The 13,980-nt window shown below is 46.2% G+C and overlaps 1 long non-coding RNA gene across 1 annotated transcript in view; it reads right to left on the bottom strand.

Moving 5' to 3' along the window:
* LOC118451953 overlaps positions 1 to 11,148 on the bottom strand; it is a 29,002-nt gene extending 17,854 nt beyond the window's left edge. The window contains exon 1 of the long non-coding RNA XR_004841562.1: positions 11,023 to 11,148. This is a non-coding gene — a long non-coding RNA (uncharacterized LOC118451953). The remainder of the gene's footprint in view (positions 1 to 11,022) is intronic.
* Between the last annotated feature and the right edge of the window lie 2,832 nt (positions 11,149 to 13,980).

Genomic DNA, 13,980 nt, shown 5'->3' with positions numbered 1-13,980 from the left:
CCTGAATTACTGGGGCTGCTGCATCATTCTTGACCTCCTTTGGGCTCCATGCATGGGACTCCAGCACCTTTTGCAAAGAAATGCATCTTTTCTTTTATGGGACACCCTGGCAAGGGAGCCCATGTGGAATGTAAACTCTGTGTACAGAGATATATATTTTCTTTCACTGTTTATAAACACATAGAGCCTAGTTCTTCCCCCACCGTGGTTATATGAGCCCAGAATTTATCAGTGTCAGAGAACATACGCCTGGTCTGCACTGAAGTGAGCAAGCAAATTGTTTGCAGGAGAAAAAAAAAACAGATTAGGCAAGCAATGGCTGCTGTGTATATAGATTTGAATACATATACAACACAATATTTAGATTACTTGCAATAAACAAATGTGCCTCAATACCCACAAGAGCAAACCTCAGATTCAGAGGGGAAGTCAATGAAAAATACCTTTTTCTTCCCCAGTGGGAAGGGAGGCTGCTCAGATGTGAAAAATGCCCTTGGCAACACCTTGATTTGCCATCTGCTTTGACTTCTCTGAGCCAGCCCTCAGATTTTCTTTGCTAGAAGGGTGGGGTCAGGGTGTCACAAACCACGTGCCCACAGACCTGCAGAGGTTTTGCTAGCTACTCACCAGGTTGTTCTTGCTCATCTGTACCTCCAAGCTCTCTTACCTCTCTGCTTCTCCTGCCTGACTCCTTGGTCTTGCCCTGCTCCATCCCATGTTTGCTGCCCCACAGGACCACAGGCTGGTCCCGAGAGCCACTAAAACCAGATTGCTAGGCTGGGTCTATATTCTCCCACCCAACTGCTGGCCCAGCCTTCAGTACCTGCAAAATCACCCTGCAATTCTAATGGAAGCAGGCATGTGGTTTCTGTTCATGGGCTAAAAAGCACAAAAATCAAAGTACATTAATTTGATAGCTGGTGAGCATAATAGATGAAGTAATAAGGACGGCTGGCATCAAGTGTCCTTACAAGACATTAGAGAAGCCACTAATGTTTTGACAAAAAAATTTATGATGCTTGCAAGGCTAAGCTCTGATAATAATGCATTTTCTGGCCCCAGTACTGCTGTTCTTGTTAAAATAACATGAATGTACTGGTAATAGAATACAGCATTCTATATATACATATGTTTACACCCACACATATTTATAGATGTACACACACATATATATATGAGGGGATAGATAAATATCTGTAGTTCACAAATGAGCAGTTTTAGGAAACTGCAGGACGCGAGGGAGGATTTTGTTTAGAAAACAGTTTCCCCCTTCCTCCCTCCAAGATGAGATCTGTCCCATCTGCTGCCCATCGTCATCCAGCCAAGGCAAAGGGGTCGTGAGCACAAAACAGATGCCGCACAGAAAGGTCACACTTTGGTACGGTATTCATGCGATTTCAGATGGATGAGGACCACTAACTGTGCTCATCCCCTGCAGCTTCTGCCTGCTGGGGATGCAAAGGTCTGGCAGGGAGCTGCTCCTTTGCCACGTTGATTTAAAGGGTTGGGGATACCTCTCACAGCCAAGATTGGCCAGAGGAAAGTTTAATCACCAACACAGGATCTCTCTCCCTCCATCATCACCATTTCATAACTGTACCTGAATATGGGTGGAGATGCCTCACTCCTTTAATCCGATTTTTTAATACTCTTATGGAGGTAATCTGGGATCATCAAGCTTAATAAAGCTCAACATGTTGAGAAAAGCAGAGAAGGGCAGAAAAAGGGTAGATAAATATACATACATATATATATACACACAAATAAAATCCCAGAAGGGGGAGGAAGGAAAAAGCTGTATTGCAGGGAAGGAGCCCTGTTAGCACCAGACATGGGGTTAGATGTTGCCGGGAGCAGGGGAAGACTGAAACACACAGCTCCCAAGTGTTAGTACAACTGCATGCCAGGACAGCATCCCTCCAGGAGCAGGCAGAAAAAAAACCAACTGCTTTAATAGTGGAACTGGACCAAATTGGTTTCTGAAAGGGCTGTTGGGGGGAGAACACATAGGATGTCTCCATGGCACAGGGACTCACCTTGACCTCTCGCTCAGGCCCAGAGAAGCCCCAAAGAGAAGTGCCACATTGGAGCACAACCACTACCGCATTTAAGGGGCCTTTCCCGGAGCAGTGTGGATGCAAGGCTCCCCCACGTCACTTGTGCCGGGGTCCCTCGCCCATTCATTTATTATTTGCAAGGCAGCATTTGAAAAGCACCCAGCGAGCAGCACCCAGCAGAGTCTTCTGATGCTTGCAGGACCTTAAGGCTGGAAGAGTTTGGGTGGCTCCTTGTGAACCAGCTGCTAAAGACTGCTCATAGCTAGGGGATGCAGGGATGAAGCAGTTCAGCATGGGTTGTAGACAGTAGCACCACCAACCCCATCTAAGCCTTTTCCCCAGCAAACAGTACTGTCAGCACATCCCTCGCTGGACATGTGCATAGGTACAGGTGATTCATGCAGGGCAGCAGCAATCTGGAATATGTCAACTTCTGGTGGCTTCTGGTGTTGCATGACAGGAAAAGTGGATGGCCATCAGTCAGAGGGAGAGGGCCACTACCAGAAGCAGAGATTACATTAACAAAGGCATGTACACATTGCATCCCGAGAAGCAGAGAGCTATGACAACTTGACTTCAAGCCCAACTTCTCCTTCAGGAGATTAGATCCTGATGGCAGCAGGAAGATGATTGATATCAAACATCTTCCCTTGCTCTGGGATATTCCTTCAGGAAGGTGGTGCCAAGCCACATAGAAGCACACCCTTCCTTCATGTCAAACCATGCAAGACAGCCTCCAGCATGGCTGCTCAGAAATCCCTGCTGGGACTGAGTGGCAAACTGAACCATGAATCATACATGCTTAGCAAATTCCTATCATAAATATCTGGCAGCTTAACTTATACTGGGCTTCTGCAGAATGAGAAATGTGTGCCCTTTTTTCCTAGGAATAAAATAACATAAGGCCTCCTTCTTCCTTCCATTATCCCCTTGAGGGGAATTTGAGCTTTTTCTTTCTGTTCTAGGCTGTCTGGAGGCATATGATGGTACAAAGTTGTAAGGATATAAAAAAAAACACCCCACCACTATCTGTACATGACACTCCTTTTCAGCTGACTCTCTTGGTCCTAGCCCAAGCCCATCTTCCTTTTAGCCCAAGACAACCATTGCAAGGAAGTTGCGTTGGGTGGTCTATTAGAAGTGGAGACCAGAAGAGGAGCTACACAAACATAGTAGCTGCTGTCACAACCATTTTGCCTATAAGGCTTGTTCTTTAGCGTATTCTTATAGCTCTTCACGAGAGCTCAGAAAGGACAGATAAATTATCCCGCAATACATTGGGATGTGCCATGAGTCCTTGGCGTGAAATATATGCACCAGGGCCAAGGTGGATGCTGCAGACCGAGGGTTATTTTGCAGTACGTTTGCTCTCATAAGCTGGCCAGACTAATGTGAATTATCAGGGGCATAGATCACTGCAGTGAGCTGTGCTCAGGGGCACTGGAAAGCACCCCCAGAGAGGTGGCAAAAGCAAACTTGCTGTGAAAGCCAGCTAGAAAGCTTCTGCAGGAGAAGTTTTACAACTTAAAAAGCATAAAATCAAAATCCTTCCCTGGATAATATCCCTTTTGTTTAAGGGGGAAAACAGCCCTGAAAAAGGGAAAGTTTTCTGTTGGAAAACTTGAACAGCCCTGGGAGACTCACTTTCCACAGCCATCAGGAAGAAGGTGAAGCTGAAATACTCCATCCAGGAAAGGCCCTCAGGAAAACAAATCTATTTGTTCCTTGCTGATTTTCCTCCTCTTTCTTTATTGGGAGGAAGGGACCTTCCTGATGCAATCATCCACATGGGGAGCAGGGTCCTTTTTTCTACTTGGCTCCACCTAGCCACCAGTTTACACACCCCCACACAAAATCCTTTCCCTGCTGACACACAAGCTGCACCCACTCAGCCCCACTTATGTGTCGTGGGAGGACCCCTTTCCTTGGAGTCCAGCCACTCGACAGATACCACAAGCCCAGCAAGGCAACCTTTCCCTGTTTAATTAGCATAACCCTCTTTATTCAAACCTTCTGACCATGCTGCAGCAACATCAGAGAGGGAAAAAGAGCCAGAACAACATGATTAGCTCCCCCCTGCTCAAGGAAAGCCCTTGGGGGGGGTCAGGAGCTGCAGAGAATTGAGGTACCCAGCCACCAGAGACATGCCCATGCTTTGAGCACTAGATCCAAATTTTGGGATATTTTTCCATGGGATGAAACAAGCAGCACCACCCAATACATGGTAGTTAGAAATTAATGAGTAAACAAAATCTCTTTCCAGACCAGCTCAAGGTGGAACTGGAGATATTCCTCTCCCAGTTAAAGCAGGGGATGTGGGGGGAGAACCTGGCTTTTATATGAAGCAGAGCACCACACAGGATGCTGTTGACACAAAACTCTTGTCTGCAGCTGAACTTACTCTTAAAGACTGAGGCAAGGAAGGCATTGCGTACCTCACCCTTTGTCACTATGGTTCCCCTGCATCCAGTAAAGGATGGAGATTCTCCTCAGCTCTCCTTTCGTTATTAATAGCCAGCCACTTTTCCCTAAGCCTGTAGCATTGCATGGGGTTGTTGTGACCCAAGCGGAGGACCCGGCCAGGCCGGTTTTCTTCTCCACCGGCTCATCTTTCAGCACATGGGGATGGCCTGCTCCTGTGCCTCTAGGGTTTCCTTCTTGAAGAGAGTCCAGCCTTCTTGGGCTCCTTTGCCCTTCAGGACTGCCTCCCAAGGGACTCTGTCAGCCAGCCTTCTGAACAAGCCAAAGTCTGCCCTCTGGAAGTCCAAGGAAGACTTTATAGCCATCCATGGCAGCACTCCAATTATGTGAGTTGTCCCACCATGGTTCTGTGATGGCAACTATATCATAGTTTTTCTGCTGCACAATGGCTTCTAATTCCTCCTGTTTGTTGCCCCTGCTGTGAACACTGGTATAGATGCATTTCAGCTGGGGTAATGATCCTGCCACCCTTCTGAGGGAGAAGTCTTAATTCCTAAGTGACTAATTGCAGTTCTTACTCACCCATCAATAACCTTTGCTGCTACTTGGCAGATGCTCTTGCACAGATTCCTGGACCAAGGAGGGAGTGAGGAACCCAACAGCTACTCCTCTTCCAGATTCTGGCACCCACATACATGACAACTAAGCATAAAATAAGCCTTCCCAAGGGGATATAGGCAAGATGCTCTCTTGTAGTGCTTCCCATGAACAAAAATTTTTCAAACTGTATTCAAAGCATCAGCCATGACATTTGAGGTAGGTGAAATAGGAGAGAGGCAAAATAAAAATTATTAAGAAATGGTGAAATAACTTCAAAAATAAAGTAGAAAAAGCATAAGAAAAATGTTCTCAGAACAGATAGAGCAGGTTGTGTCTCCTCCCTGGCTCCCTCTGGTTTCACCAGGTGCACCCACTTAGCACACACAGGGGCTGCTGAAGGACAAGCCCACATCTGCCTTTACTGCTGACTTTGTGATTTTGTATATCCCCCCTCTTCCCTTCTCCAGACTGAGCAAATCCAACATTTTCAGTTTCTAACTGCCTACCTTCCACCATTTTACCTGTACCTACCTCCACCATGCTCATCCTCAGATGCAGGGGCAAGAAGTGCCATCAGTGTTCAAGACATAGGAGTACCAAAACCTTAGTTTTTGGCAAATGGCACACTATCTTGCTCTCATCACCCTCCTCTGGGAGGCTAAAGAACTTAAAGCACCTGGCCCCAACACCTGTGTCCCTATTGCATTTGCTACTACTGAGCACCCCATGGACCAACACCTCCTGACCTAGGTCTTGGATACCACCAGGACCCAATCCAGAAAGGCATCTTTTCATGTGGGTTTTAAGACTTTTCAGGTTCCTCTCTTTTCTAAAAGATCCCCATTTCCTAACACAGCAATATCCCAGCTCTCTTTGCTGAGCTCAGGCTTACCTTGCACGCATACACAGAGCCTTACCATGTGCAGGTGACCAGACACACCACAGGCCGGGCAATAAATAGGGTGACCCCCACTGCATCAGGGCTTTCTGCCCATCTCCTGAGCCATGGATGTTCTCTTTCCATAGTTAATTAGTGTAGCTTCCCCTCTAATGAAGATTACTGCTGTCTTTCCCTTCTCTATGCTTATCAACCTAAGCAGGAAAAAGTGGGATGTAGCCTCACTGAGACAGCATTGACAGAGCCGGGAAGAGCAAGAAGAAAGCTCAGCTGAACTCCTCAGTAGCCCCATACTAATGCAAACACCCATAAAATCCTCCTTCTCCTCCCTTGCTATCCCCATTCCCAGACTTGCTGCTGGCTCAGCTCCTGCCCTATATCTTCTCCTGAGCCAGCTCCACCTCATCATTAGGACAAAGTCCCACCTTGCTCAGCCCCATCGCTCCCCTTGAAGGGGCAGCCACATGGCGAGCATGCAGAGCTGCCCCAGCCCCCTGCAGCTAGTGGCCATGCCAGGCAAAAATGCAGGCAAAGTCTCTTCCCTTGGGGCAGCTCTGCCAGCAGCATGTGTTTTGGGTTAAGGTTGGGGTATGTTTCCAGTAAGTAATGCCCACACGGTCTCCAGGGTAGTACCGCAACCTGAGATTAATTGCAACAAATCGTCACACATTTTGCTCTGCTGTTAGCAAGATTCAGCGGTTAATTTAATTGCATGGCCCCTTGAAAGCTCAGAGGAAGAGCATGACCATACCTCCCAGCCTTTCCTCAGACTCTTGAACATTGCTGCCATTTCAGCAACTGGGGAAACTGAGGCATGGGAGATGACACGACCATTTCTGCTCATCCAGCTGGCCCATGGCAGACAATCCACCTCCCCAGAGTTATGGTCCAATCTGAGACCCATAAGACCAGACATGGGGTCATTTTATGCAGCTACCTGTAGTGCACATCCCATGGGGGAGACCTGCTCCAAGCAGACTGCCCCTGATCAAGCCATGAGGATTCCTTTTTGCCAGATATTCCTGCAGGGAGGATTGGTCAGATTTTGCAATCTCTACAAAGCTCAGAGAGGCTCAAAACCTCTATTCCAAATTTGAGGGAAAAGAAATATACTTCAGTTAAGACTGAGAGGGAAAAAAATTAGGGCTTAGAGAGCTCTTTATCAACATTTGACATAGGGGATGTATTAGAACAATTTTGGCTCCCAACAGCAAAGTGTCTGTTGACAGCTAGGGCAACCGTGTGTTCAGCTAGCACTGGGACATATTTTTAGAGAGTGAAACCCTCTCCCTGGCAGCCACCTCATGCTTCCTTGCCCTGGAAATAATCTGTCTGCTGCATCCTTAGGGATTAAAGTTTTAATTCCCCAGGACATGCCCCTTGCCTGGCTCCTGGCTGGTGCAGTTCAGTTTGCACCATAGCACACTCCCCTCCGGAGGGTCCCAAGGCCCATTTGCCGACATCAACCCCCGAATCGCATTCCCCTGGGTGTGAGCTGAGCACAGGGCCTCAATAGATGGCATTTTCTAGGGTGTCCCTGCAAAAGGGACCGGAGCGCTCCTGTGTGAGCTGGGCAGCAGCAGGCACGGCTGATCTCTGGTCTCCCAGCATCACTTTATGCAGAGAAGTTTAATGCAGGTGATTTGCATTTCATCTGGGAGAAAGGTGAAAAGCTAAACATCTCCCCCCTTGGTAGAGACATACATAGCCCTGGAATTCCTGTTTATAAAACTGCAATCAGTACAAGCGCAAATTAGGTAGAATCAGTCAAGAGTAGGAAATTGCTGTCAGAATTTTATTTTTTTTTAACAAAAAAAAAAGCAAAAGCAATTTAAAACTGCTCTGGCTGCTGAGCTTTCATAAAAGCTTTCCAAGACTGCATTTCTATGTTGCATGTCACCATGGAAGACACCCGAGATGTAGTGAATTCCCCCAAGTTAATTTGAATTATGCCACAAAACAGATGTGTTCTTTGGTGCACAGAGAACCTTTTTTTCTTCAATTTCAAAACGACTGCTGCCACATCCCATCAGCTCTTATTATGCCACCGCATCATCTGACATGACATAACAAGTCATGACACCCTCGTATATCATCAGGAGAGACGGTAGCACTCCACTTGAGTTGGGAATAGCTTTTATAGCACTGCTGTATTGTAGAAGAAGGTTTGATGGCAAGCTGGGGCTACTGTCTTGAGAGGAGAAGGTATTTGGGAAAGGAGAGATTCCCCTTTCTGCACCAATGAAGGCCTCATAGTCAGGCAGCGTGCAGGAATGAAGGTGGAATTAATCGGTGAATCGTATGGAATTTCACCCTCTGGGCTTGGCTCCCAACTTATGGGAAAAGACACAGATTTAATCAGAAGCTTTGAAAGCAGGAAGAAATCATTAGAAACACCCAACCTGGCCTCCTGTGTTAGAGCAGATTGTGCTTTTCACTCAGAAATTCCTCCATCAAGTCCAATAACCCAGGGCTGAGAAGGAATCTGCCACTGCATGACGGATATAAGCTTGAGAGAAAGCTGAGAAAAAAATGCACAAGATCCTTTGGACAACTATTCTAATGGTTAAAACCCTTCCATCTTCAAAAAACATTAAGCTAATATGCACTTTATGACTTCAGCTTGCAGTCACTCTACCTGGCTGGGGTGTCTGCTGCTCGGTTGAGGACATGCCTACAGCCAAAGCTTGGCGATGTGCAAGTGACTTATCCATACGGCAGATTTGGGAGGCCATGAGTGCAAGACCATCTAGTGGGATTTTCCAAGTGCCCCTTGGAGCTAGAAGCAGCACCGCTCCCTCCCACAACATCCTCCTTTGAGATCTTTCCACCTCCAAGTGGTAGTTCAGGACCTCAGCACACCACACTGCCATCAACCACAGTTGGCTGCTATCTTTCCCTGGATGCCCTCAGAGCCCAGTTTACAAACATTTAGTGTTTGCTGCTTTTGCCTTGCCTGATGGCCACATTTCCAACTTTCTCCATGCTTCCAGATAATGTAATCAACTGTAACATCAAATTTCTCCTTCCCACTCTTACCACGCTGGGTATAGACAACCATGACCATGGAGAAACATGCCCTTCAGCATGACCCAATGTTGATTTAACCAGTTCTCCTCCACTAGAGCCTACAGAGCCTCCACATAAACCCATATCTCTCCATTTCTGCTATTACTGTGACTCGAACTAACCCGAAGTATACAAGAGAACATTTGCATACCCGCACTTGCAGGGCAGCAAATGCACAGGGTCACGTCTGATTTTTCCTTTAGGTAAGTTGCTGTAAGAAGAGCTCAGTGCTGAGCTGTAAGGTAAATTTTCCAGATGTGAGTCATTCTCTGCATCGAACTGGGAGGGGGGAGGAGGTCCATTTTTACAGCACTTCTGGTAAAGGAATGCAGAGAATGTGTCGTAAAGACTTCCCCCATCAAATAGGTGGTAAATTGAGCCATGAATGTTTGAAACACTGTACTTCAGAGAACTGGTGGGAATGATTTGGAGTTTTGAGGCTCTTACAGTCAAATTGTTTGTTCTTTCCATTCTTCAATTTCTTTTTATTGTATTTGAGTTGATGAGGAAGTTTTTTCTCTGAGGAAGTTTTTTCTCTGCCTGATACGCCGTGATGGTTACTCATAAGAAGCTTACCAGAACTGGTAAGCAAGAAAAAAATTGTGGCTATATATATTTTGTCATTGGCTTCCCTAGGAAACCACAGCCCAAACCGTCCCCAGGGGCTGCACTGGGGAGCACCTTCCTGCCTGTCAGATGGGAAGATGGGTATTTTCCCACCTTCAGAAGATCTTTATCCAGAAACAGGCAAACAAACAAACCACCCAGCAACCTATCTTCCTCTAGTGAAAAATATTTTAACTATCCCAGATGAAAGAGCCAAGCTTGACAAGGCATTACATGTGCTTTTCATGAATTTTTGCAGGAGGCGGTTTCTGGACTGACTTAAGGAATGCACTTAGCATGCTGTTTCCCCTATATAAAAACACTGAATTAGCATTTCTCCCTGTGATTCTCAGCGTGATATTGCTACATGCAGAACAATACAGGATAAGCAAAAACCCATAAAAAAAGCTCTCATAAAATTGCACAGTGCTTGGGTTTCTTTCGTTAATCCCTTGACTTCATCAGTTGTTCTGTCTGCTGATAGGAACAAGGGTCTCCTCCACAGTGCTCTTATGCTTATCAAAAATCTTTGCTCTCCCAGACACAAGTGGAATAGGTGGCCACCAGCCAGCTGAAAACAATGATCCCAAAGAGTATCTGGAGATACTATCCCTGCTCGATTTGAGCCATTATCAGGCATGGGGTTGGCAATAAGAAGACGGGACACCCCCTTTGACCCTACAGGCAAGCAGACCAAGTAAGAGCAAGGCAGTTTTAACAAGGGGAACATGAGCATTTTTTGCTTTTATGAGAGGCTGAAAAATGTCAGCTGGGAGCCGATCTTCAGGGTCCATCTAATTATTCCTTGAGAGCATTTTCATTCGCAGCCGGTTCTGTTCCTGTTTAGTACCTGGTGTCTAATTTATGGGGCAATGTTTCTTTAAGACTGGCATTAAAGTGCAGAAGTAACAATGTAGGGTTAAGAAGGTTAGGCATTATGTCCACATTAGTATATCAGATGACCTGAAGCAGGGGTTATATTAAAAAATGCCTTAATTAAAAAATACAGGTCAGAACCAGTTTAAGCTCCAAACCTCCGGTTTTATTCACTAATTAGAAGGCTGAGACGCATGCCTCAGAGTGATGGATGAGCTGTATTCTGCCTCATGCCATCACATGAAGAGATGGGACATGGCTCCCCAGGCATGGGGCTCAGGCAAGATTGCACCAGTTTTCTTCATTTCAATTCACCTGACTTTTTTTTTCCTCCAGAAATTAATAGACCGCAGGCGTTCAGGAACCAGAAATCAGCAGGGCACTAACTCCTCTTGGCTGCTTCACTCTGAACTTCAACTCATGCACTGAAGCCATGCCAGCTGTTTTCTCAAGAAAAGCAGGGCGCGCCTATAGTTTAACACATTATTAACTTACTGCGAACCTCCAAAGCAACTATACAGGAGTCAGGAGATGCATTTTCATTCCTTTGACCATGCAGAAGAGTTTCATACCCTGGAGGATGGCCTATGGCTCTGCACGGTGTTCTCAAGGTCTTCAGCCTTGCTCTGATAGAGAGAACAGGAAAGGTTTGCTAGGAGACAGACCACAAGCAACCACATCTAAAGCTCATGAGCTGAGCAATCCCTGAGCAAGTGGCAGGTGTTAGGTCTCAGTCCCAATGAATGTCTCCTGATTTTCATCAGACAGCAAGAGAAGAGACAATGCTGACTGTCCCCACCCCATTCGTAGACATGCATACAGATGCCCTGCTTGGTTCAGGTGCAGGTAGGAAGATTGTGGCTAGGATGTAGGTTTTATCCTAGTCTCCTTGGGATCACCATGCGATACAAGACCCTTACCAGAACTGCTAAGGACTGTCTTGGGCTTTATATAACCCCACACTTCAAATCCAGAGAATTCACCAGGTGGTTTCAGGCAAAACCAAACTCCTCTCCAACACCACGACAATTCCTTGTTGGAGGAAAGAAAACCCTTCCCATGAACCTTACCAGAGTGGTCATGCTTGAAACATCCACCTGGCATTTAGACAAAACTGCTTTTTCACGCAGAGAAAAATCTCGTCATTTGAACAACAGAATTGGAGAAGGCCGTGAGAAAGTGTCAGGAGACAGGGCAAGGAGCTGAATAAACCTGTCCTGGGAGGTGAGACCTACAACACTGGAAAGGAAAGAAAGCAAGCCCTTCCCCAGGCTTGTGTTAACAGCTGCAGGTTTTCGCTTTCACATTAAAAGTTCAGATGCCAGAAACCAGATTGTGCCCTTGGTAAGAAGCTTGTAAAAAACCCAAACCAAACCAAAAAAAAAAAACCCTTCCTTTTTTTTTTTTACTACAGTATATTATAACCCATTGAAAATTCAAATAACTTGCATGTTTCTTTTGTTTATCTACAGCCCTAAGTAGAGATTTTGCTATATAGCTTGCAATTCCTTTGGGAGAGCAAATTGGAAATCTTGTAGAGAAAGCCTCAAATGGGAGAAGGCCTTCCAATTTAGAGAAAAAAAAAGCATTTCCTTGCAAAAGAAAAAGGTTCATTACTCAGTTATTTCAGCATGCAATCAAATTTAGCGAGTGCTCGATAGGTATTTCAGATAAAATGGGAAAGGGAATTGTCACAGCAACAATTGATTTGTTTGGTATTAGTTCTGCTGTGCTTTGTCAGTGTGTTTCTCCATTAAAGGGCATTATTGCTGTCCTCCTCTTTCATTTACATAATGAAAATAGATGAGTTGTCAAGGCCCACGTGGCAAGGCACCTCATCGCCTTTCACATTGTAGGAGGAGAAGGCAAGGAGATCTCCATCCCACTACCTTGTCAATCTACCCGGGGCACACCTCAAGTGACAACAGCACACCTTTATTAGGCACAGCATCAGGAGGCACCAGGCAATCAACCCTAAATTCATCCTGCCTGCCATTTCCATCACCCTCACTCATGCAACACAACAAATAATTCAGTAAACATCTCCTGTATTCAACAGCAGTGGCAGAAACAACCCAGAGCCCCCATGGTGAGATTAACAGCTAAGCACCATGAGATCTGTAGAGCAAAGAACATCTCCATCGGTAGCAATTTGTACGGCCTCTTGCACCGTGTGGCTCTAATCACTGATCAGAGCCACACAGTCTCCGTCTTGACAGATATTACATTTCTTTGTAATCCTCGTTCCTTTTGTAATCCCCATGGGCTCCAGCCCATGCCTGGGGAGCTCTACATGCAAGTGCTCATGCGTGACGGAGGGAGAATGGTGTTTGGTGAGAGCTGCTGACAGCTGAATGCCTTAGGAGATTATTGAGTCAATGGCATCTTCCAGCCAACGGAGTCATAAAGCTCCAACATCCCAAAAAGCCACAGAGGAAAAAACCAAAGAGGCAACGTCTCCTTTTGGCGAGCATCATACAGGTGTTTGGTCCTTTCCTGACACACCAGAGCATGCACAGAGGATCAGAGCAGGCTTTCCTCCAACACAGATTTATTACTGGAGAAGACGTCTCCTAGGAAGCCTGCAGGGTTTCTGGTTCTCATCTCCTCCTCCCTGCAGCTGCCGCGTTGCTCAGCACTGCAAATTGCATAAATCAGCAGTAACAGCTGGGAGATGAAAGAGTAAATAGGTTGTCAGAGAAGTTATTGATACTAAAGGGCAAATCCTGCCCCAACAGACACCCTGCAACCTACTGTTCGTTAGGAGGGAGATGGAAGGGGGTTACATCAAGGCAAACGCCAGCCCTCGGGATGTGGGCTTCACTGATGGCAGGTCCAACTGATATGGGCCCCTGCAGGTCAGAGGGGAAGATGCTTCAGCCCTATCTGCTTTCCACTGCCTGAGATTTGGTTTTAGCAGATACCCCCTGTTTAATCACCTTGAATCCTGTCCCCATCTCATAAATCCCAGAAATTTATGTGCCAGCAGAGCTCGAGCAGGACAGTGGCGCTTTGCAGTGAGGCTGGCGGGGATAAACCACGGAGAGCCTCAGACTTTAGGAAGATGCTTGGAAATCCCAAGTGCCTTGTCTGAGACCTAGTGAGGATGGGGGAGAGGGAGAGAATCACTGAGCACAGAGCACCGAGTCCTTTCATTCAAAACTCTACTTTGATACTTGTATCTTAAAATCTTCTATTCTTGACTTGTGGGTGAGAAACCCAGCTTCCACTGTAAAAGGGGAAAAAAATTCTTTCTAAACTTCCTCTTTAAGAGCTGTGAACTGAAAAGGAAGAACCCACATATATTCAGGTCTAAAACTCTGGGATTTCAAACACTGCTTCTGAGCTAAAGGTGGGGAAACCTGGAGAGTGCCCAAGTAGAAGCTAACTCCCAGGGCTTCACAGCTCCACTTTAGCACACTGCAAATTAAAAAAAAAACAAACACCCCCCCC

This window comes from Egretta garzetta, unplaced genomic scaffold (genome assembly GCF_000687185.1).
Source record: "Egretta garzetta isolate BGI_Z169 unplaced genomic scaffold, ASM68718v1 scaffold113, whole genome shotgun sequence".
NCBI lineage: Eukaryota > Metazoa > Chordata > Aves > Pelecaniformes > Ardeidae > Egretta > Egretta garzetta.
The sequence above is the reverse complement of the archived record's forward strand: the minus strand, read 5'-3'. Positions and strand labels throughout refer to the sequence as shown.